General features: G+C 44.4%; 1 pseudogene; it reads right to left on the reverse strand.

Moving 5' to 3' along the window:
- Positions 1-479: 479 nt before the first annotated feature.
- LOC145111226 (protein SPA1-RELATED 2-like) overlaps positions 480-26,512 on the reverse strand; it is a 71,424-nt pseudogene continuing 45,391 nt past the window's right edge.

Here is a 26,512-nt window from a genome sequence, read left to right on the forward strand (position 1 = left end):
ATATATGCATACACGACATGTCACTGGAGTTGTTCCATCAGGAACTCCAAGGGTAATTCAGCTATTATGTCAAAAAGATTTAAAAGTTAGAACGATTCAAATCTGATTTCATGTCAATATCTTCTTAATTTGGGTTAAAGAGTGTTGTTAGTAAGATTCAAATCTCAATAGTGTTGAATGCAATGCCACATCATCAGTGTCCTATTTAACTCTTGCGCTTTGACATGATTGATGTTTAGCAGGTGGAACTAAGATAACTAGAGTCTAGAGTAGTGTGAGTATAGATGAGGAAGGGGCAATATGGTAAATCAATAACACTATGTATAGTATACATGCAGTAAAAGAGGTGAAGTGAAAGTCAAACTTAGGATTTTTAGATGTACAAGCTACTACCACTACTAAAGTAAGTCAAAATTAATACATTATAGCTTTGAAAAAAAAGTCAAAATCGATTTTTAAGAAGCTCGGCTCTGTTAGACTTAGACCATCTGCAAGAGTTTGAGTCATCCACTGGAATTTGCAGCAACCACCATTTCTGATTTTTGTCTCCAACAGACGCTTGAAACAAACTGATTGCTTTCATTTTCAGTCTCTTTTTAAGAAATAGGATCAATAGATCCAAACTTGTGGGAAGAGATAGGTATAGACAACGATCTATAATAAGCAAACACCTACAAATAGTACATACATACATCTCACAATTAATTGAAAATTTCAAAAAAAAAAATCAAAATGATAAGAGAAATAGGGGCATAGGCATAATACCTCATTAGTTTCTGAACCACATGCAATATATCCATCAGCAACAGACAAACCAACAAAATTCTGAGTAGACACAAAATCAAAAAGAAATGAGAAAATTAATCAGAAGAATATTATCATTAAGAGAATGTAGTAAATGTAAATGTACATACCTTCTTATTAGTATGGCCTTTAAAGGTTAAGGTGCAACTAGTGGTTGTGGTTGATAAACAACCAGAATTGGCGGCTTTATTGAGGTCCTAAAGCTTCAACGTGTTGTCTGTTGATGCGGAAATTAGGGTTCCAGGATCCATAAATTTCACAAAACTAACAGCTCTGTCATGGCCAGTCAAAGTACACAAAGGTTTGGAAATATTCCACAGATCATAACAGTAAGTTCTATAATCAGCAGACCCAAAATACAACAACTGACTGGAGTAAGGCGAAAATTAGACAGAATACACATTTGCTGCACTTGTGATTGTGGTCAAGCTCTTCTTCTACATATATATCAAAAACCACAATCATTTATATATATAAATATATATAATTAACTAAAAGGTTAAAAGGGTAAAAAGGGGTATACCTCATTAATGCTCCATAATTTCACGGTACAGTCATCACTTCCACTGGCTAACTTCATAGGATCTACTCGAGAAAAGTCAACAGACCATGTCCGCCTTTCATGCTCCATATGATGAGAAACTGCTTCACCAGTTCCATCGTCCCATATCTTTATTTATTTATTTATTAACATATGCTCTAATTTTATAAAAGAATTGTGTAAATTTACTAAATTATACCTTGACTATGCCATCATAGTCTGTTGAAGCAAGATAGTTTCTGATATAGTTGTTCTGTAACAACGTAAATTTCCAACACAATTATTTTCATTTTTAAAACATAATTTCATTCATAATAAGTATCAAAATCCAATGTAACACATGTCCTCCAAATAAAACAATCCCAAGATCTCAAATACATAAAACTCCATCAATATGTACAGATCATGCCGGCGCCTTCCCGCGATCCTCGCTGGTACCTGAAACACATATCACATAAAAGGTAAGCATAAATGGTTAGTGAGTTCCCCAAAATACCACATACGCACATACGCAACTCAAGGCTATAGCTCTACAAGACCTTCCAGTCTGTGTGTCTCAGGTTACTTCCGTCCCATAACCCTAATAGACCTTCCAGTCCCACTTCTATGACCTTCCGGTCCGTATCATCTTGACCTTCCGGCCCATACACCGTTGACCTTCCGGTCCATAATACTCATAACATAACATAGCACATACATATCATATAACAACATACATCACATACTCATCATAACACAAAAAACCTTCCGGTCACACATAATTACCACTCTAGGTAAAGTATAGTGAGAAGACTCACCTCGTACGATGTCGGATAACCTCTCGTGCTCGATAAACCGACCTAGCCTCCTCCTATCAACATAATAACACCTCTAATCAGTAGTTTCTCTTGTCCTCATTTCTAAAGAATGGGTAGAAGACCATTCTACCCCTCCCCGACCTCTCCATAACCAGCTTGACCAAAACCCTAAGGTCAACTGAAGTCAACTCTAGTCAACGGTCAAACTTTGACCAAACTCGTCGAGTGCACTCGTGTGACTCGGCGAGTCCATGCGTGTCCTCTTAATCCTCATAAATCCTCACTCGACTCGTCGAGTTAACCTTTCACTCGACGGATTACCACTGGTCACAAAACGCGGGGCAACCCGACTCGACTCGTCGAGTCCCCTTATGGACTCGGCGAGTTCCCTCCATGGCAACACTCAAAAGACCTTATGAGGTCAGATCTGCTTCTCTAACCTATAGATCTGACCTTCCAATACACAATAATCACATAAAGGTCCAACCTTTACACTCATGCAACACTCATAGGGCTTCTTTTGGTGAAATAGATTCTAAAATGGCAACCTAGGTTCATATCTCCAAAGGAATAGCATAAAGCAGGATAGTTAGGACTCTCAGGACCTCTTAAGGTCCAGATCTAAGAAGAATTCCACCTTGGGACCTCATATGCTTCGAATCTAAGCTAAAGAAGGCATAAGAAAACCCTAAATTCAAGTAGATCACCATATACACGAGAATGAGAATAGATTGATACCTCTAGCAGCCTCTTCTGATCAAATGGTAGTAGATCTGAGCTCCTCAATCTGCCTAGTTTGCCCTCCTTCCTTCTTTCTTGCAAAATCACACTAGAAATGATGAAAATGGCTTCTTTTCTCACTCACAAAGCTCTCAGGTTCTCTGGTGCTCTCAAGGGTGAAGGTGGCCGCAAATGAGGGCTATAAGATCCCTTAAATAGGGCATAGGCCCGAGGATTTAGGGTTTCTGTCCACAGCGCGGACTCGTCGAGTCAACTTGCCGACTCGTCGAGTCCATTCATTCAATCCAGTCAGCAAGCGCGATCCTACTCGACGAGTCTAGGCGTCAACTCGTCGAGTCCCTCTTCTTGACATAAACTAAATAATTAAAATATGATACCTGGAATTCCGGATGTTACAGTTCTCCCCCACTAAAATCAGACTTCGCCCTCGAAGTCTCGCTCTGCAACTAACTCTGGATGCTGCTCCCGCATCTCCAACTCCGGCTCCCAAGTCAGCTCGGACCCTCTCCGATGTTGCCATGGACCTGAACCAGGGGCACCTCCTTGTTCCTCAGAACCTTGATCTTCCGATCCAGGATCGCGATCGGCCTCTCAACATAATTCAGGCTCGCATCCACCTGAATAACCTCTAGTGGCACTACCGCCGACTCGTCGGCTATACACTTCCTCAACTGAGACACGTGGAAGGTATCATGTAAATGGCTCAACTCCGTAGGTAGCTCTAAACGATACGCTACCGTGCCCACCCTCGCGGTCACCCTGAAAGGACCAATGTACCGGGGCCCCAACTTGCCCCTCTTCCTGAATCGGATCACTCCTTTCCAAGGAGATACCTTCAGGAGTATGAAGTCACCAACCTGAAACTCGAGCTCGGATCGTCGCCTATCCGCATAACTTTTCTAGCGACTCTGAGCTGTCAGCAACCTTTGTCTGACCTGCTGTATCTGCTCAGTCGTCTTGAGCACTATCTCAGTGCTACCCATCACTCGCTGCCCTACCTCTCCCCAGCAGATGGGAGTCCGACACCTCCTCCCATACAACAACTCGAAGGGAGGCATACCAATACTCGAATGGTGGCTGTTGTTATAGGAAAACTCAGCCAATGGTAAGTACGTATCCCAACTTCCTCTGAAGTCCAACACACATGCTCAAAGCATGTCCTCGAGCGTCTGAATCGTCCGCTCACTCTGTCCGTCCGTCTGTGGGTGGTAAGCGGTGCTGAAATGCAACCTCGTACCCAACTCCTCATGGAATTTCTTCCAGAATCTGGAAGTGAAACGTACATCTCGATCTGACACAATCGAGATTGGTACTCCATGCCGCGATACCACCTCTCTCACATACATCTCTGCCAGTCTCTCTGCGGAAGAGCTCTCACTGATAGCAAGGAAGTGAGCGCTCTTTGTCAACCAGTCAACGACCACCTAGATTGCATCGATACCCCTCGCGGTCCGCGGCAATTTGGTGATGAAATCCATAGAAATCTGTTCCCACTTCCACTGGGGAACCTCAAGTGGCTCCAACTTTCCATGTGGACGCTGGTGCTTGGCCTTAACCCTGCGACAGGTCAAGCACCTCTCAACAAACCACGCAACATCCCTCTTCATACAGGGCCACCAATAATCTCTTTTCAGATCCAAATACATCTTAGTGGCCCTGGGATGGATCGAGAATCTCGATCTGTGCGCCTCCTCCATCAGGATGGTACGTGCCCCGCCAACAAACGGCACCCAAATCCGACCCTGAAAGGTCATAAGCCCTCGGCTATCGGTAATAAGCTCAGATACCTGCCCAATCACCCGCTCTCTCTTGCGGTGCTCCGGTCTCACAGCCTCTGCCTGGGCCTCTCGGATGGTATCCAACACCGGAGTCATCACCGTCATCCTCATACAAATATCTCGTATCAGAGCACTCTCCGCCCTTCGGATCAGGGCATCGGCTACAACGTTAGCCTTGCCCGGGTAGTACAGGATCTCGCAGTCATAATCCTTTACCACATCCAACCATCTCCTCTGGCGCATGTTCAGGTTGGGCTGATCCATCAAGTACTTCAAACTCCTGTGGTCTGTGTATATGATACATCGAACCCCATATAAATAATGACGCCATATCTTGAGGGCGAACACCACGGCCCCGAACTCCAAATCGTGGGTGGGATACCTCACCTCGTGAGGCTTCAGCTGCCTCGATGCGTACGCTATCACGTGCCCTCTCTGCATAAGCACCGCACCCAACCCCGATATCGATGTGTCACAATACACCACGAAATCCTCCATTCCCTCTGGAAGGGCTAACACCGGGGCTTCGCACAGCTTCTGGAGAAGAGTCTCAAACGAGGTCTGCTGCTCTGGACCCCACGTAAAAGCAACGCCCTTCCGGGTCAACCTGGTGAGTAGCACGGAAATCTTGGAGAAATCCTTGATAAATCTCCGATAGTAGCCAGCCAACCCCAGAAAACTCCTGATCTCGGTGGGGGATCTCGACACCTCCCAACTCATCACCGCCTCAATCTTGACCGGATCGACCAATATCCCATTCTGATTAACGAGATGCCCCAAGAACTGAACCTCTCGTAACCAGAAATCACACTTGGGGAATTTGGCGTAAAGCCTCAACGATCTCAAAACCCCAAGGATCTCCCTCAAATGCTCCTCATGCTGCTCTCGGGATCTCGAATACACCAGAATATCGTCGATGAACACGATCACCGATCGATCCAACATCGGCCTGCACACCCTGTTCATGAGATCCATGAACGATGTCGGTGCATTGGTGAGCCCAAAAGGCATCACCACGAACTCGTAATGCCCATAACGAGTCCTGAACGCCGTCTTCTGGATATCCTCATCCCGCACTCTCATCTGATGATATCCAGACCTCAAATCTATCTTGGAGAACCAAGACGCTCCCTGTAACTGATCGAACAGATCATCGATCCTTGGTAAGGGGTAACGGTTCTTGACCGTCAACTTGTTCAACTCCCGGTAATCAATGCACATCCGGTGTGAACCATCCTTTTTCTTAACAAAAAGGATCGGCGCTCCCCACGACGAGCTACTCGGTTGAATAAACCCCTTCCCCAGCAGCTCCTGAAGCTGTGAGGATAACTCCTGCATCTCTGGCGGCGCAAGGCGATAAGGCGCCTTGGCGATAGGCGCTGCCCCCAGAACCAAATTGATGCGGAACTCCACCTGCCTCTCGGGAGGCACACCCGGAAACTCCTCAGGAAAAACATCCGAGAACTCACGCACTATAGGAACATCATCAACCGAACTCGGCCTCTCTGCGGCCACTCGTGTATCCATCACATAAGCTACAAACCCGCTGCAGCCCTGCTGTAAACTCTGTCTCGGTCTGGCAGCCGAACAAAATGCTGACCCACATCGGGTACCCTCGCCATATACAGTCAACACTCCCCCACTAGGGTCTCGTATCGTCACCATTTGCCGCTCGCAGTCTATAAACGCCCCAAATCGGCTCAACCAATCCATGCCTACTATAACGGAAACATCCCCCATCGCAATCGGGACCAGATCTATCGGGAACTCAACACCGAAGATCTCGAGTACACATCCTCGAATCACTTCAGTAGCATACACCGCTCGCTCGTCAGCTATGGAAACTCGTAGAGGTCGACTCAACGCCTCTCGTCGAATACTGATGTGCTGACTAAACGCTAACGACACAAATGATCGACTCGCACCCAAGTCAAATAACACCACAGCAGGTACAGAACTCACAAGAAAAGTACCTACGCATATCATAATATAAGCACAATATCTCAACTCAGCATAAACAAATGAAAGAATACATACCAGCCACGACATCGGGCGATGCGCGGACCTCCTCTGCTGTCAACTGGAAGGCTCTCCCGCGAGCCTTCGGTGCCTCAGCCTTCACTGGCCGACCCTCAGTAGCTCGTGCAGTAGCAGGGGTAGATCCCTGCACTGATCCCTGTGACAGTTGTCGGCACTCGGCCCTCCGGTGACCCGTTTGGATGCAATGAAAGCAAACCATAAATCCCTTGGGGCAGTCCTTGGCTATATGCCCCTCCTTACCACATTTGTAGCAAGCACCCGCTCGACACACTCCATCATGTCCCTTGCCGCACTTCCCACAAGTGCGGCCCTTCTGGCCTCCAGATCTCGTATCAGCAGGCTTAGCCCGCTTGGCTGCCGGTTGTACCTGTACCGGTTGCCTGTCCCTCCTCTGAGACTCGGTCTCCTCCCTGGCTTGAGTCTCTAGCTCAATCTCCCTCTTCCAGGCATTTGCCTGGAGCTCAGCAAATGTCCGGTAAGTTGAGTTCGCCACGAACTCCCGAATGTCCCTCCTCAGAATGCTCAAATACCGACTCATGCGTGCCTGCTCAGACGACACGTGCTCAGGGCAAAACAACGCCCTCTCGTGGAACATCCGTGTAATCACAGTCACGGACTCCGTCCCCTGTTTGAGGGACAAGAACTCCTGTGCCAACCGTTCCCTCTCCACCGGGGGAACATACTCGTCTCTGAACATGGTGGTGAACCTCTCCCAGGTCACCTCTGAGATCTCTGCAAGAGTGAAGTTTGTCGTCACAAACTTCCACCAATCCTTCGCTCCCAAGCGGAGCTGGTTCAGAGCGAACCGTACCCTCAGATGCTCCGGACACGAACAGGTGTAGAAGCATCCCTCAATATCAGAAATCCATCTCATCGTAGCAATCGGGTCCTGTGTCCCATCAAACTCTGGTGGCTTCGTGTTGCTGAATTCCCGGAACAGCAACGAGTCACCCCTCCTGAGGTCTAGCAGCAGCAACAGCTGCCGTAGCTGCAGCGGCTGCAGCCTCAGTAACCGCGGCGTACCGCTCATTGAATGTCTCAATCAACGTGGTCTTAATAGACCCAAACATCTCTGGTATCTCTGCTCAGATAGCCACAGCTACCTCATCGTGGATCATCTGACGAAGCTCCTCGTCACTCACGCTGCTGATCTCTGGTCTGTGACGTGTCCCAACCATGATGTCTCTGAAATATGACATAAAAATATCAGAGACTCGCTCGAGTACTCGCACTCGATAACAAAACCCTACTTGTTCCCTAGTACCATAAGGATTCTTACTTGGACTGCGCACTGATCCGGTGTTTTCAGTAGTACGGGCGCTATACTACCTTCCACACCGCTTCAGCATTCATTCCAGGTCCTCCTCCTATGGTCCCAGATCACAAGTACTCTACATCTCGCTAAGCATAGGCTACCCTTCGGTAGACTTCTCATAAGCTCCTCACTGCTACCTACTCACTCTCAAAGCATCTCATAGCAGCAGTAATCTCCTAGGCTAAGGCATCACAAATCAGGCCACTCTAGTCCTAATAGGAATACTTAGCCTACTCTAGCGTACATAACATATCATATCATATCTCATAACACATAATGTAAGGGTATTTTGGGAAATCACCGTTCGGGCGCTGGCTGATCGTACACATTGCTTCTTTCCGCTTTCCTCACATTCCTTTACTTTTTAGAAAAATTGTTTCATTTATGAAAAACTTTCTCAAATCCTCAGTTTGAGTTCAAATACACCCGAAGGTGCATCCGAATCCCTCAAACCAAGGCTCTTATACCAATTTGTAACAACGTAAATTTCCAACACAATTTTTTTCATTTTTAAAACATAATTTCATTCATAATAAGTATCAAAATCCAATGTAACACATGTCCTCCAAATAAAACAATCCCAAGATCTCAAATACATAAAACTCCATCAATGTGTACAGATCATGCCGGCGCCTTCCCGCGATCCTCGCTGGTACCTGAAACACATATCACATAAACGGTAAGCATAAATGCTTAGTGAGTTCCCCAAAATACCACATACGCACATACGCCACTCAAGGCTATAGCTCTACAAGACCTTCCAGTCTGTGTGTCTCAGGGAACTTCCGTCCCATAACCCTGATAGACTTTCCGGTCCCACTTCTATGACCTTCTGGTCCGTATCATCTTGACCTTCCAGCCCATACACCATTGACCTTCCGGTCCATAATACTCATAACATAACATAGCACATACATATCATATAACAACATACATCACATACTCATCATAACACAAAAGACCTTCCGGTCACACATAATTACCACTCTAGGTAAAGTATAGTGAGAAGACTCACCTCGTACGATGTCGGATAACCTCTCGTGCTCGATAACCCGACCTAGCCTCCTCCTATCAACATAATAACACCTCTAATCAATACTTTCTCTTGTCCTCATTTCTAACGAATGGGTAGAAGACCATTATACCCCTCCCCGACCTCTCCTGAACCAGCTTGACCAAAACCCTAAGGTCAACTGAAGTCAACTCTAGTCAACGGTCAAACTTTGACCAAACTCGTCGAGTGCACTCGTGTGACTCGGCGAGTCTATGCGTGTCCCCTTAATCCTCATAAATCCACACTCGACTCGTCGAGTTAACCTTTCACTCGACGGGTTACCACTGGTCACAAAACGCGGGACAACCCGACTCGACTCGTCGAGTCCCCTTATGGACTCGGCAAGTTCCCTCCATGGCAATACTCAAAAGACCTTCTGAGGTCAGATCTGCTTCTCTAACCTATAGATCTGACCTTCCAATACACAATAATCACGTAAAGGTCCAACCTTTACACTCATGCAACACTCATAGGGCTTCTTTTGGTGAAATAGCTTCTAAAATGGCAACCTAGGTTCATATCTCCAAAGGAATAGCATAAAGCAGGATAGTTAGGACTCTCTGGACCTCTTAAGGTCCAGATCTAAGAAGAATTCCACCTTGGGACCTCATATGTGTCACACCCCCAAACCAGAATGGCAGAACCATTCGGGGGTGGGTGACTTCACGTAGTATCATAACAGTTGAATATTGTAATGAAAGTAAACACAACCATCATAAATATAATAAAAACTTACATTGTTGCGTGTAATACATGTTTCAAAAGAATATTACAAATATGATGATTTAAAATGTTTTAATAATAGACGCCTTAGCGTTCCTTCTCCAAAAGCTGATGGTTACCTGTATTACTGATTCCCTGAGAAATACAAGTAGTTTTGAAAAAGTGTCAACAATTAAGTTGGTGATTTCATAAGCGTTTTTGTACTGAAATTTGTATGTCCTTGAGTAAAAATAACTGAACGTGTTTTCCAGAAAATCCGATATTTTCTACATATAGTTTGAAAAGTTCCAAAGGCTGGAGTGCAATAGTATCTTTCGTGCTCAAATGGTGAAAGTGTGTTTATACTCAATTAATGTATCTACTGAATGCATTCAAAAGTCTCGTAAATCAAACTCATTTTAATACTTCCGTGTGAGTTTTATAACCATGCTATTGACCCAGACTGCCTGTAACAACGTTCTTCAGGCATTGTAGTGTTATGACGTTTGTCACCCCAGACCTACCGGTCTAACTGTAGCTAACAGTTTGGGTGTGGGATTGTCAATCCCTTATAGATCTATACACAAGTATCACGCTCTCCCTCCAAGAGATTATGGTTTATAATACAGGACTTGAAATGCATACTTGTGAGTACGTTGAAGTTGAATGTCTCACAACACTTAGTATTAATAGATTTACGCAAAGAAAAGTGTATATTTCATGTAGATGAAAGTATTTCATTTTCACAATGTTTACGTAGAGATGTAATGAATAACCCGTAAACTATACCCATTTTAGTTTATCAAAAGCATGTTCCATTTGATAACATAAAATTGGTGTGATATCAACTTTGCATGTGAAGTGTAATATTAGTATAAATGTTGTTTATCATCCATAACAAAAATCTAGATAGAGCATTTGAAAACATTTCTAACGACGTGTATTTTAAGTATGAGTTTATCTCGTGTTTCACTTGTATTCCCCCCCCCCCCCCTTAAAACATGAAAAAGATGTGAAAATGTAGGGGTATGAACTCACTTGGGAAGTGTGATGATTCGAAGAAAATGAGATTTTTCTCTGGCGGCACTTCGACCGGAAAGTGGTGAGATTCTCGGGAATCTCGGGGCTTCAGACCTTCTTCGGGGCTGAGGTATGAAAACCGGGGCTTTGGTATATTTCTTGCACGCAAAACGGAGTAAAAACGCAAGAGAAAGAGAGGAAATGAGCACTTATGCCCGGAACCCTCGCATTCCTTTTATAGGGGCTGAAGACCCTCGGTACGCTGGGCGTACGAGGTTACGCGGGGCGTACCCGTGCGTCATCGCTTACCGCATCCTCGTCTGCCGGACTTCGGATGGGACGGGCATAGAGGTGTAGAGGAGCGACGTGGACGATCCGGAGCCTAGCATCCGAGTACGTTGGGCATACGAGGGTACGCTGGGCGAAAATCGTCTCGGTTTGTGCACCTCGAACTTGTAAAATCCGTAACTCTCGTATACGAACTCCGATTTTGATATTCTTTATATGCACGCGTAGGTGAAAATATACTCTACAACTTTCATTTAGTCTTCGTCGGCTAGTTTTGATTTATTTGTAATTATATTTTATTTAATGGGCCGGGACACGATAATTCCGTTAAAAATCCATAACTTCTATATCCGATGTCCGTTTTCGTCTGTCTTTTGACCATTGAGCTACTATTGTAGAGACCTTCAACTCTTGTTTAGTTTGCGTTGGCTAAAAATCGCTCGGTCTTAATTTCGAGTTTTTAGCTGATTACCGTTGTTCCGAAACTTTAAAAAAAATCATAACTTCCTCATACGAAGTCAGATTTGGGCGCTCTTTTTATGTATGTTCACGGTTTAACGTAATCTACAACTTTAGTTTAGATACCTAAGGCTAAAAAGCATTTTATTGAAGTTTCACTTTTTACGTTTAGCAGTGTTTTACCGGGTGTGTCGTGGATTTTCGATTGGTCATAACTCATTCGTTATAACTCGGATTTGAGTGTTCTTTACATTTTTGGAAACCTTGGCACAATATCTAACACTTTATGCATCCCAATTAAGATTTTAGAACACTTCATTTTTTTACGCTAATTTCGTTGATTCCAAATAGTTCATTATATTTGACTTTTTGAATGTTACATTGATTTGAAAAATATCGGGTTGTTACATCATCCCCCTGTGAGGGGGAATTTCATCCAGAAATTTAATCTAAGACAGAGTTTATGGATTAGGAAAAAGATGTGGGTACTTTTGTCTCATCTGATCCTCGCGTTCCCAGGTGTATTCAGGTCCTCGCTTGGCGTTCCAACGGACCTTCACAATGGGTATGCGGCTTTGTTTAGTCCTTTTAATTTTCCGATCCATGATCTCTATTGGTTCTTCTACGAATTGGAGATTCTCGTTGATTTCAATTTCGTCCAGAGGGATAACGAGGGTCTCATCGGACAAGCACTTCTATAGGCTTGATACGTGAAAGGTAGGGTGCACGTTATTGAGTTCCTGCGGTAATCGAAGTTTGTATGCCACTGGGCCGATCCTGGCAAGGATCTCGAATGGTCCGATATACCTTGGGTTTAGTTTCCCATGCTTTCCGAAACGTATTAATCCCTTCCAGGGTGAGACTTTTAGTAGTACCCGGTCTCCAACCTGGAATTCCAAGAGTTTCCGTCTTTTATCCGCATAACTCTTTTGTCTGTCTCTTGAAGCCTTCAGTCGCTCCCGGATTTGAACAATCTTCTCTGTAGTTTCCCTTATGATCTCCGGTCCAGTGAGAGTGATGTCGGGTACCTGACCTCTTGCTAGTTGCGTGTCACCCACTTCAGCCCATCACAGAGGTGATCTGTACTTACGGCCGTAGAGGGCTTCGAATGAGGCAACCTTGATGCTAGTGTGATAGCTATTGTTGTACGAGAACTCGACCAATGGTAAATGGGTGTCCCACGCCTTACCAAAATCGATTACACAAGCTCTTAGCATATCTTCTAAGGTTTGTATGGTTCTCTCACTCTGGTCGTCGGTCTGTGGGTGATAAGCGGTACTCATGTCTAACCTTGTTCCTAGAGATTTTTGTAGCGACTGCCAGAACCTCGAGGTGAATCTACTATCTCGGTCCGAGATAATGGATATTGGTACACCATGCAGTCGTACAATCTCTCTGATGTATGTTCTGGTTAGCTTTTCCAGTTTATCCGTTTCTATGATTAGTAGGAAGTGCGTGGATTTGGTTAGCCTGTCGACGATCACCCAGATGGTGTCGAGTCCGCTTGCCGTCTTCGGTAACTTGGTTATGAAGTCCATGGTTATCCGCTCCCACTTCCACTCGGGTATTTCCGGTTGTTGCAACAATCCCGAGGGCTTTTGGTATTCCACCTTGACCTTGGCGCAAGTCAAACATTTGCCTACATAGGTAGCTATTTCGGCTTTCATGTTCGGCCACCAATACAACTGCTTGAGGTCTAAGTACATCTTGTCTGAGCCGGGATGTACGGAGTAGCGAGTTTTATGAGCTTCGTTCATGACAACATCCCTGAATCCACCAAATTTTGGTGTCCAGATCCGGTTCATGAGACAACGAACTCCGTCATCCCTGACTTCAAGGTTTTTGTCCATTCCTCTCAATGCTTCACCTGTCACGTTCTATGGCCTCAAGGCTTCTTCCTGTGCTTCTTTGATTTGTGCGGACAGGTGTGAGTGGATGGTCATTGTTAAGGATTTCACTCGGCGGCCCGAGTATTCATTTCGGCTGAGTGCATCGGCTACTACATTAGCTTTCCCGGGATGATAAGGAATTTCGCATTCGTAATCGTTTAATAGTTCTACCCACCGTCTTTGTCTCATGTTGAGTTCCTTTTGACTGAGGATGTGTCGAAGGTTTTTATGGTCGGTAAATATTGTACATTTCGTGCCGTAGAGATAGTGCGTCCAGATCTTTAGAGCGAAGACGACCGCTCCTAGTTCGAGATCGTGCGTGGTATAATTGACTTCGTGCGTCTTGAGTTGTCTCGAGGCGTATGCGATGACCTTCCCTCGTTGCATCAGGACACATCCAAGTCCCTGGGTTGACGCATCACAGTAGACCACAAAGTCTTCTCTTCCTTCTGGCAAAGATAATATAGATGCACTACATAGGGCTCGTTTTAGTGTTTGGAATGCAACGTCTTGTTTTTCTCCCCAGCTGAAGGTTACACCCTTCTGAGTTAGGGTGGTAAGTGGCTTAGCAATCTTTGAGAAGTTTTGTATGAACCTTCGATAATACCCGGCGTGGCCCAAGAATTGTCGGATTTTCGTTGGAGTCCTTGGAGTTGTCCAGTTCTCGATTGCCTTGATTTTGGAAGGGTCCGCGTGTATCCCCTACTCGCTGACCACGTGACCTAGGAAATCTACTTTCCGAATCCAAAACTCGCACTTTGAGAATTTTGCGTAAAGCTTCTCTGTCCTTAATGTTTCTAAGACTTGTCGGAGATGTTGGCTATGTTCCTCCTTGCTCCTTAAATAGATGAGTATATCGTCTATGAAAACGATTACAAATTTGTCCAGGAAAGGATGACATACTCGGTTCATCAGGTCCATGAACACGGCCGGTGCATTTGTAAATCCAAAGGGCATTACTACAAACTCGTAGTGACCATAGCGAGTTCGGAATGCCGTTTTGGGAATGTCTCCTTCCAAGACTCGCAGCTGGTGATACCCATATCTTAAATCGATCTTTGAGAAATAGCTCGCTCCTTGTAGTTGGTCGAACAGATCGTCTATGCGCGGTAAGGGATATCGGTTCTTGATCGTGAGTTTGTTCAGTTCCCGGTAATCGATGCACATGCGGAAAGATCCATCCTTCTTCTTTGCGAACAGGACCGGTGTTCCCATGGTGAGAAGCTTGGTCTAATGAATCCTTTGCTTAGAAGTTCGTTCAGTTGGCTAGATAATTCCTGCATTTCTGCCGGTGCTAGATGGTACGGCGATTTTGCTACTGGGGTAGCTCCGGGAATCAAATCGATCCTGAACTCGACTTGACGTTCCGGTGGGATTCCTGGAAGATCTTCAGGGAAAATGTCGGGGAAATTGCAGACTTCCAGAATGTCTTTAATGTCTTTCACTTCTCATTTCTTGTCTATCACGTGGGCTAGAAAGGCATGATATTCCTTGCGAAGGTATTTTTGGGCTTTGACGCATGAGATGATGTGTAAATTTGTACTGGGTTTGTCACCATAAATGACAAGAGTTTTGCTGCTTGGCAGATTGAGGCGAACGGCCCTTTCCTAACAAAGTATATCGGCATGGTGAAGGCTTAACCAGTCCATACCGATGATGACATCAAAACTTCTTATAGTAATTGGCATAAGATCGATTTGGAACGAGTGTTCATTTAAATTTAACGTACAGCCTATGTACATATCGTTTGCGCTTTCCGTTTTACCGTTTGCCATTTCTACTGTGAATATTTTATTGAGTGCTTGGGGTTTTTGATTAAGTAAATGTTTGAATTTATGACTCATGAAACTTCTCTCCGCACCACAGTCAAAGAGTATGCATGCATAAATGTCGTTGAGGAGAAACGTACCCGTAACTACCGTGGGATCGGCTATTGCCTCGTTCTGCCCTATTGCCAGCACTCTTCCTACACCGCCAGCATTCTTTGCCTTAGGGCAATCCCTCTTGAAGTGCCCAGTTTCCCCACACCCATAACATGCCTGGCTTACTCCAGTACCAGGAACTTGGGTGATTGGGCGCGCTGGTGCCTTACACAAACGGGCAGTGTGCCCTTTCCTGTCGCAGTTTTTACAGTGCATCTCCCAGCAATTACCATGGTGATGGTAATTGCATTTGTTGCACTTTGGTAGGTTCCCAGCATATTGTTTTGTCAGCGTAGGGGTAGCGAGAACAGCAGTGGGGGCAGTAGCGGCATGGACTGCCACTATTTGTTTCTTTGAAGGTTCTTGCGAAGTTTGACCTTTCCTCTTGTTCCAAAACTTCTTCTTATTGTTGTTGTTGGCATTGCGGTCATTGTTGTTGCTTCCTTTGGTTGGTTCCGGGACGACGGTCGTGACACTTTGGCAGACCCCATGATCAACGAGAGATTGTGCCAGTTCTTTGGCGATGTCGAACGTCGTGGGTTTGGAAGCTAGCACACTTCCTCGAAGTTGGGGCGACAGCCCCCAGATATACCTTTCCACCTTTTGGCTTTCCAGAATCATCATTCCTGGGCAAAGTATTGTCAAATCACTGAACCTATTCGTATAGCTTGTGATGTCCGAGCCTACCATCGTAAGGCCCCAAAGCTCCTGCTCGAGCTTCTGAATCTCGCCCCTTGGGCAGTACTCTCGTAGTAGCATCCGTTTCAGGTTCTCCCAACCCATTGAATTTGCCACCACCAGAGTTAGTGACTTGACGTGGCCATTCCACCACGTTAGGGCTCGCTCGGAGAAAGTACAGGCGGCAAATTTTACTTTGCTTTCCTCGGGGCATGAGCATATCTCGAACACAGCTTCTGTTTTCTCTATCCATTGGGATAGAGCCATCACTCCCCCAGTTCCATTAAAGGGGATGGGTTTGCTGTTGGAGAAGTCCTTATAGGTACATTCCCCGGAACGACCTTGGTTTTGGCCATTGGTAGAGCTATTTATTCCTCCTCCTGATCCGTTGTTACTCATTTGTGCCATTGTCGCGGTTACGACATCTGTTACAGCAGCCTGAAAGGTAGCAGCATCCATTGATGGAGGGGGTGGTGGAGGTGGTGCTGGTGCTCCGTTTGTATTGAAACGTCGGGGATTTCTCCTTGGTGGCATGATTCTGCCACAAGTTAAGAGACGAATTCTTGATAAGTCATTAGAAATGATTATGAAAGGTTTTAGTATTATCAGTTTTAGTTCTGGTTTTCGCATGTAAATGGAAACTTTCAAAAAGGAGTGTATGATCCTTTTAAGAATTTAATGGAATACTCAAGGAAATAATAAATGCGTGTCAATTTCATTGATATTAGTACATGATACAACGATCAGGAAAATTTGACCTTATATAGGTCTAGGGTACATCAATGAAAATGGGAAAATTTGACCGCATTCCGACCCCCGAACTGCGTTCTCACAATTCGTCGGGTTTACATTCTTAAAGGAAAGAGTAGCACCAACACTTATTTGATAGGTATATACATAGCGCTAGAAGTACGCGCTCTACTCTTAGCGGGTGGCACACTGCGGACCATGGTATGTGGTTGTCGAAACCTTAGCTCGGGCTACTTGACGTTCAGCCTTGATGACGCGCCTCTCCATTGTGGCTTGGCTCCTACAGAGCTCCCTCACTTCGGTTCTAGTAGCAGTGATGTCCTTCTGCAGGGAAAAGGTGTGCTCTATTGTTCGCTCATGCTCTTCGTCCAGACGACGAAGACGTACCGCGGTGACAGCAGTGGTGGCCCCAATGTCCAAGAGTTGGTTGGCATTTGCTCTTGCTTGCTCGCCTTGGTTGGCAATGAGTCGGACCATGACAGGGAGTGCCCTGTCAGCTGAACCCCCGTTGCGGAGGTTATAAAAGCCTCGCGCCATGCCGTAGGGTGGGCGTTGCCCTTGTTCCCTGCTCCATCGCTTCAGATCCACAGCCCAGCGGGGCGCCGGGCCCTGAAAGTTCCTTGGGGGATTTGCTGCTCCTCGGGGAGGATTGTAGATCTCGGGCTCCGAGTCTGTGCTCCCACCATCTCCTTCCTCTTCTGTATCTTCGTCTGGGTCTTCCTCAGGATCCTCTTCGGATTCTTCTTCGGGTTCTTCCTCAAGAATTTCCTCTTCGGAATCCTCTTCGGGGTCATCCTCAATCCAGCCTCCATTATCCTGGTTAGGGTAGTAGGGATCCCCGGGAATGTGAAAACTTGCCATTTCGTCTGATCGAGAATAGGGGCAAGAGAATTATATAAAACTCGGGAGTAAGAAGGGAAATTTTCGATAAGGGTAAATTTTATTTGACGATTCCTATTTCTAATTAAATACTGAGATTCGCATGATTATAACAGTTCTTTTAGTTTTTACAAAATACTCCTATAGTATTTCAAATTTGTGAGTTTGATTCTAGTATTTAATTCGGTAAGTTTTCGACTTGTTGCTTACTACGACCATTCCTCGACATACGTTGGTCACATCCAGGATGAACATAGTTGATCAGGCTATATTTATTCTTGATTTGATTACATACCCCGAGGCCTAGTCGTAGTGTCGCAACTTGCCTTAATACTTTTTATAAAATTTTGCTATGATACGAGACCGATGCATGCGTGTACTTATACTTTTATATATATAAAAAAAATGTATATCACTTTAATTTATTAAAGTATCGTTTATGAAAACGTTTTGTCAGAGGGTTTTTGGTCCCTTTGCATTTATAGTTTGTATATCTTATGTGGTTCAATATACTTAGTTCATTATAAACAATGCTCTGATACCAATCTGTCACACCCCCAAACCAGAATGGCGGAAATGTTCGGGGGTGGGTGACTTCACGTAGTATCATAACAGTTGAATATTGTAAAGAAAGTAAACACAGCCATCATAAATATAATAAAAACTTACATTGTTGCGTGTAATACATGTTTCAAAAGAATACTACAAATATGATGATTTAAAATGTTTTGATAATAGACGCCTTAGCGTTCCTTCTCCAAAAGCTGATGGTTACCTGTATTACTGATTCCCTGAGAAATACAAGTAGTTTTGAAAAAGTGTCAACAATTAAGTTGGTGAGTTCATAAGCATTTTTGTACTGAAATTTGTATGTCCTTGAGTAAAAATAACTGAACGTGTTTTCCAGAAAATCCGATATTTTCTACATATAGTTTGAAAAGTTCCAAAGGCTGGAGTGCAATAGTATCTTTCGTGCTCAAATGGTGAAAGTGTGTTTATACTCAATTAATGTATCTACTGAATGCATTCAAAAGTCTCGTAAATCAAACTTATTTTAATACTTCCGTGTGAGTTTTATAACCATGCTATTGACCCAGACTGCCTGTAACAACGTTCTTCAGGCGTTGTAGTGTTATGACGTTTGTCACCCCAGACCTGCCGGTCTAACTGTAGCTAACAGTTTAGGTGCAGGATTGTCAATCTCGTATAGATCTATACACAAGTATCACGCTCTCCCTCCAAGAGATTATGGTTTATAATACAGGACTTGAAATGCGTACTTGTGAGTACGTTGAAGTTGAATGTCTCACAACACTTAGTATTAATAGATTTACGAAAAGAAAAGTTTATATTTCATGTAGATGAAAGTATTTCATTTTCACAATGTTTACGTAGAGATGTAATGAATAACCCGTAAACTATACCCATTTTATTTTATCAAAAGCATGTTCCATTTGATAACATAAAATTGGTGTGATATCAACTTTGCATGTGAAGTGTAATATTAGTATAAATGTTGTTTATCATCCATAACAAAAATCTAGATAAAGCATTTGAAAACATTTCTAACGACGTGTATTTTAAGTATGAGTTTATCTCGTGTTTCACTTGTATTCCCCCCCCCCCTAAAACATGAAAAAGATGTGAAAATGTAAGGGTACGAACTCACCTGGGAAGTGTGATGATTCGAAGAAAATGAGATTTTTCTCGGGCGACACTTCGACAGGAAAGTGGTGAGATTCTCGGGAATCTCGGGGCTTCAGACCTTCGTCGGGGCTGAGGTATGAAAACCGGGGCTTCGGGATATTTCTTGCAATCAAAACGGAGTAAAAACGCAAGAGAAAGAGAGGAAATGAGCACTTATGCCCGGAACCCTCGCATTCCTTTTATAGGGGCTGAAGACCCTCGGTACGCTGGGCGTACGAGGTTACGCGGGGCGTACCCGTGCGTCATCGCTTACCGCATCCTCGTCTGCCGGACTTCGGATGGGACGGGCATAGAGGCGTAGAGGGGCGACATGGACGATCCGGATCCTAGCATCCGAGTACGCTGGGCGTACGAGGGTACGCTGGGCGTAAATCGTCTCGGTTTGTGCACCTCGAACTTGTAAAATTCGTAACTTTCGCATACGAACTCCGATTTTGACGTTCTTTATATGCACGCGTAGGTGAAAATATACTCTACAACTTTCATTTAGACTTCGTCGGCTAGTTTTGATTTATTTTTAATTATATTTTATTTAATGGGCCGGGACACGATAATTCCGTTAAAATCCATAACTTCTATATCCGATGTCCGTTTTCGTCTGTCTTTTTACCATTGAGCTACTATTGTAGAGACCTTCAACTCTTTTTTAGGTTGCGTTGGCTAAAAATCGCTCGGTCTTTATTTCGAGTTTTTAGCTGTCTACCGCTGTTCCGAAACTTTAAAAAAAATCATAACTTCCTCATACGAAGTCAGATTTGGGCGCTCTTTTTATGTATGTTCACGGTTTAACGTAATCTACGACTTTCGTTTAGATACCTAAGGCTAAAAAGCATTTTATTGAAGTTTCACTTTTTACGTTTAGCAGTGTTTTACCGGGTGTGTCGTGGATTTTCGATTGGTTATAACTCCTTCGTTATAACGCGGATTTGAGTGTTCTTTACGTTTTTGGAAACCTTGGCACGATATCTAACACTTTATGCATCCCAATTAAGATTTTAGAACACTTCATTTTTTTTACGCTAATTTCGTTGATTCCAAATAGTTCATTATATTTGACTTTGTGAATGTTACATTGATTTGAAAAATATCGGGTTGTTACAATATGCTTCGAATCCAAGCTAAAGAGCGCATAAGAAAACCCTAAATTCAGGTAGATCACCATATACACGATAATGAGCATAGATTTATACCTCTAGCAGCCTCTTTTGATCAAATAGTAGTAGATCTGAGCTCCTCAATCTGCCTAGCTTGCCCTCCTTCCCTCTTTCTTGCAAAATCACACTAGAAATGATAAAAATGGCTTCTTTTCTCAGTCACAAAGCTCTCAGGTTCTCTGGTGCTCTCAAGGGTGAAGGTGGCCGCAAATGAGGGCCATAAGATCCCTTAAATAGGGCATAGGCCCGAGGATTTAGGGTTTCTGTCCACATCGCGGACTCGTCGAGTCCATTCATTAAATCCAGTCAGCAAGCGCGATCCTACTCGACGAGTCTAGGCGTCAACTCGTCGAGTCCCTCTTCTTGACACAAACTAAATAATTAAAATATGATACCTGGAATTCTGGATGTTACATGTTCCAACAAATACAGCTAATATTTGATTTGTTTGACTTTTCAACGGCTGGATAATGAATGTCAACAGAATCATTCAGCAGAGATTCAAATCATAAACTTTTATCTTCTTTGACACTCCAGCAGTTGCAAAATAATCTTCATCATGATTGAACCCTAGGTGTTGCTGACATATATAAATATCATTGATTTTTCAGGTGAAGTAAATGTCCCAGACTCGGAACCAAGCAACCTTAGGCACTTTTCAAGGACACAAACAAAGAGAGGACTAAACTGAGGATGCACATCTGATAGGAAAAAAGATAAAAGTATAATTACAACGATTTATAAAAGCTATTCGGAATAATAAACAAAAGTCAAACCTTTGGTGTTTTCCAAGTGGTTGATTTGAGACATGAAAAGATCCCAATATTTGAATAAATTGTTTCCAAGTGTAGAAAGAAATCTAGGACACATACATGGAGAAGAAGAGAACAATCTTCGAACCTGATGCCTCCATGAACACATAATCCACATCCACCTTCCATGGTGGCCTGTGGTGGCAGGAGGTGTCACATACCGGCGGCTGGAGGCTAGCGGTGGTGGTTTTATGGAGGTTCACGGTGGTGGACAAAAAGAAAAATAATGTACACACAAACTAATGGCTTGGAAAATATGAATCTAATTACCATACACATTACAACACCCACACATATAACCACAACCACCTAATGGTTGTGGGTGGTGGTAGAGAAACACGTCGGTAGCCTAGGCTGCCAACCACGACGGTAGGTGTGGCTTGACAGAAAAAAAAAAGAAGGAGAAAAAAAAAGAATAGGAATCGATACCTTAGGCAGGAGAAAAGTTTATCATGAGGTCCTCTTCCTCCTTCTCCCTCGACGGTGACTCAAAAATATGACAACCCTACACAAAAACTCGAACAACTCCCTCTCTAGCCACTAAGACGAACGAACGGAAGATTAGGGTTATTTTGGGATGCTAAGGGTTTGGTTAGAGGGGATGTAAGAACTAAATATGATAAATCAGCCCTAACATAATAGCCCAAGGGGACCCTGACGTCAAAATGAGGCTTTCATCCCAAGGGTACCTTACGTCAAAATGTGGCTGCCAATTAGGGGTTTTTTTCATGTAGAGGATGTAGTTGGAGGTTTTCTTGCAGAGAAAGCATGAGTTGTGTTGGACGAACGAAAAAGGATTGGAGGTGTTGGAAGTGGGTGAAGACGAAGGCGCTAGGGCTTCTTTCTTGCTAATTTAAAGATTAGCGCCGATGGAAGAAGGTAGAGGCATCAGTAGAGGGAACAAGGGACACTGAGAGAGGATCAAACAGGCAGAGGTTTTAATTTTTCGGGATTCCATTTCCCCCCTTGGCTATTAAAACGCGTGTTTCATTAAAAAATTATAAAACGACAAGCTTAGATGACACACATTTTATAATAAGCGCCCTCCGTGTTTTTTTTTACACTAATTTTAGGGCGCAAAAATACACGTCCTAAAGCCTTCAAATTTCTGGAGAGAAGACATTATTTTTAGGTCACACACTGTTGTGTATCATAAATCAATGTGTGTCATAAATCACATGTCATTAAAGGTATGTTTTCTAGTAGTGCAGGTTATCAATCAATGGGCCGGACTTGGTGCCTTCGACCTGTAAGTACAGTGAGGAAAACTCACCTCACAACTAGACATAATTGATGAGGCTCGACTCCGAATTCTCAGCTCTCTACACAACACCTATATCCACCAAGTGACCAATTCCATCAAAATCCCATAATACCCAAAATACCCTCAAGGTAAAACTTGGTCAAATTCAAGGTCAACTATCCTCACGTCATGGCTAGGTCTTGGTCACGTTGTGATGGCAAACCCGATCCGATTTCCACTCGACCCACCAAACTGATTAACTCAACAAAGAAACCACCTGACCTCACATCACGACGTGAGCACCCATTCTCACATCGTGGGATCCAAGGGTTCTAATATAAGTGGGACTGCTCCAAATCTCATGTCGTGGGATCTCACACCCCACGTCGTCAGCGTTTTCTGAGTCTAAAAATCATCATTTTAAGTCGTTATTCCTCTAAGTCTTCGAGTCCACTTCTTCCAGAAGCTAAAGGGAACCCCCAAGGTCCATAAAAATGTTTCCTTTATGACCATGCATGCACCAAACATGATCATCCATTTTCTAGGTCAAAAAGGGAAGAAATGAGCTTCAAACTTGCATGCATGACTCAAATCCATACCAACTTCCATATCTGAACACTATAATGCTCTTGGGACTCTTAGAATCCATAAAGCTGCCAACTTTATGGATCTACTAAACTCGATAATGCAACAACATTAATAAAATGGCCAAAACCCAAGATCTATCCATGATAAGCACTAAAGTTGGAGCCTTTGATACTTACAAGGGTCCAAAAGTAGGAAAAGATAATGATGATGCTGATTCTTTGCCCACACCAATACTAGAGCACTTCCTTCTTCTTCCTTTCTTCTTTCCAAAAGCAACAATGCACCCAAATGACAAAAGATCTTAGGGAGAGGTAAGATTAGGGTTTCTGGAGGCTTAGAGAGTGATGGAGGCTGAGGGTGAGAAACCCTAGCCCTCTCATTCCCTTAAATACCGAAAACTTAGGGTTTTTGGTTACCAACCACCTTCACTCCGTGAGAAGTAAGATTAGGGTTTCTAGAGGCTTAGAGAGTGATGGAGGCTGAGGGTGAGAAACCCTAGCCCTCTCATTCCCTTAAATACCGAAAACTTAGGGTTTTTGGTTACCAACCACCTTTACTCCGTGAGCACGATACTGCTCACGTCGTGATGCACAAGTCCAGATCAATCCTCACGACGTGAAAAGGCAATCTTCACGTCGTGAGAAGGGCAATTACTGGAAGTTTAAACTTCGCACTGTTAAAGATAATACATACCTGATCCGGGTGTTACAATTCTCCCCCACTTGAATCTGACTGCATCCTCAAAGTCAAATGCTGCGAACAACTCTGGGTAATGCTCCCGCATATCAACCTCTGGCTCCCAGGTCCACTCGGAGCCCCTCCAATGCTGCCAGTGCACCTTTACCAAAGGTATCTCCTTGTTGCGCATGACCTTCATCTTTCTCTCCAAAAACGCTATTGGCCTCTCAATATATTTCAGCCGCTTATCGACCTGAATATCATCCAAGGAAACCACCGCATCCTCATCCAATACACACTTTCGCAACTGCAAAACATGGAAAGTGTTGTGAATCTGACTGAGCTCCTCAGGTTGATCCAGCCTATAAGCAACCTTACCAACCCTGACAATCACCCGGAAAGGCCCAATATACCGAGGATCCAATTCCCCCTTTTTCCTGAAGCGTATCACACCTTTCCGAGGTGAGACCTTCAGTAATACCATGCCTCCGACCTGGAAATCCAACTCGGATCAGCGTCAGTCGGCATAGCTCTTCTGCTGACTCTGAGCGGTCTGCAATCTCCGCCGAATCTGATGAATAAGCTTTGTGATCTGAAGGACCACATCAGTCCATCCCATAACCCTGTGACCAACCTTGCCCGAACAAAATGGGGTACGACATCTCTGCCCATACAAGAGCTCGAAAGGCGGAGCACCAATGCTGGAATGATAGTTGTTATTGTAGGAAAATTCTACAAAAGGCAGGTAGGATTCCCAACTCCCACCGAAATCGATGACACATGCATGCAACATATCCTTAAGGGTCTGTATCATCCGCTCAGTCTGGTCTTCGGTCAGCGGATGATAAGCAGTGTTGAAGTGCAACCTTGTACCCAGTTCCTCATGGAACTTTTGGTAGAAATGGGAGGTGAACCTAACATCACGGTCGGAAACAATGGAGACCCAAACCCCATGGCGAGCAATGATCTCACGAACATACACATCCGCCAACTTCTCGGCCGAAGAACTCTCCCGAATCGCCAGAAAGTAGGCACTCATGGTCAATCGGTCCACGATAACCCAGATATCATCAAAACCCTTTGCCAAATTCGGCAACTTGGTGATAAAATCCATCGATATTTGCTCCCATTTCCACATGGGAACCTCCAGAGGCTGCAGCTTTCCATGCAACCTCTGATGCTTAGCCTTGACCATCTTGCAGGTCAAACATCTCTCCACATACCAAGCTATCTCCTTCTTCATACATGGCCACCAATAGCTCAATCTCAAATCCCGATACATCTTGGTGGCCCTCGGATGAACACGAGACTATGATCCTCCTCCAACACAATCTGTGTGACTCCACCAGACATCCGAACCCAGACCCGACCACACCCGGGTCAATAACCCTTGACTATATGTGACAAATCTGTCAATCTCTCCCCTGATCCTCTCTTTCTTCCAATTCTCTTTCCGAACACCCTCAGCCCGATCCTCCCTGATCAGTCCCAAAAGCGGGGAATCCACTGATATCCTCATACACATCTCCCTATCCGAAGATCTAGCCGACTTGCGGCTCAAAGCATCCGCCACCACATCCGCTTTACCCGGATGGTAATGGATCTCACAGTCATAATCCTTGACTACGTCCAGCCACCTGTGCTGCCTCATGTTCAGGTTCGGCTAATCCATAATATGCCTCAGACTCTTGAGATCCATGTAGATAGTACAACAGACACCATAAAGATAGTGTCTCCATATCTTGAGGGCAAAAAACCACTACCCCCAATTCCAGATCATGGGTTGGATATCGCGTCTCGTGCGTCTTCAGCTGCCGTGAAGCATAAGAAATCACCTGTCCTATCTGCATGAGGATTGACCCCAAACCGGTGACGGATGCATCACAGAATACCACAAAGTCCTCAATTCCCTCTGGAAGGGTCAAAATCGGGGCCTCACATAACCTCTGCCGAAGGGTCTCAAACGTTGTCTGCTCCTCAGGGCCCCATCGGAAATCCACCCCCTTCCTCTTCAGACGACTAAGGGGTATCGCAATCTTGTAGAAATCCTGAATGAATCTCCGATAGTACTTTGACAAACCCAAGAAACTCCTGATATCTGAGGGAGATCTTGGAACCTCCCACTGCATCACGGCCTTGATCTTGGCCGGATCGACCAAAATCCCATCCTGGTTAACGAGGTGCCCAAGGAACTCGACCTCTCGTAACCAAAACTTGCAATTCGATAACTTAGCATAAAGCCATTCTCGCCTCAAAACCCCTAGAAGCTCGCGAAGATGATCCCCATGTTGCTCTCTAGTCTTGGAATACACCAAGATGTCATCAATGAACACAATAAGGGAACGGTCGAGCATCCGATTCATCAAATCCATGAATACTGATGGCGCATTAGTGATCCCAAATGGCATCACCACGAACTCGTAATTCCTATAACGAGTCCAAAACACGGTCTTATCCACGTCCTCCTCTCTCACTCTGACCTGATGATACCCAGACCTCAGATCTATCTTGGAGAACCAAGATGCACCATGAAACTTATCAAATAGGTCATCAATCCGTGGGAGGGGATAACGGTTCTTCACCGTTAGCTTGTTCAACTCCCGGTAATCAATGCACATCCAGTGTGAACCATCCTTCTTCTTGACGAACAAAATCGGCGCTCCCCAGTGTGAA

Source organism: Lactuca virosa, chromosome 5 (genome assembly GCF_052849685.1).
Source record: "Lactuca virosa cultivar CGN04683 chromosome 5, Lactuca_virosa_CGN04683_v6, whole genome shotgun sequence".
Lineage (NCBI taxonomy): Eukaryota > Viridiplantae > Streptophyta > Magnoliopsida > Asterales > Asteraceae > Lactuca > Lactuca virosa.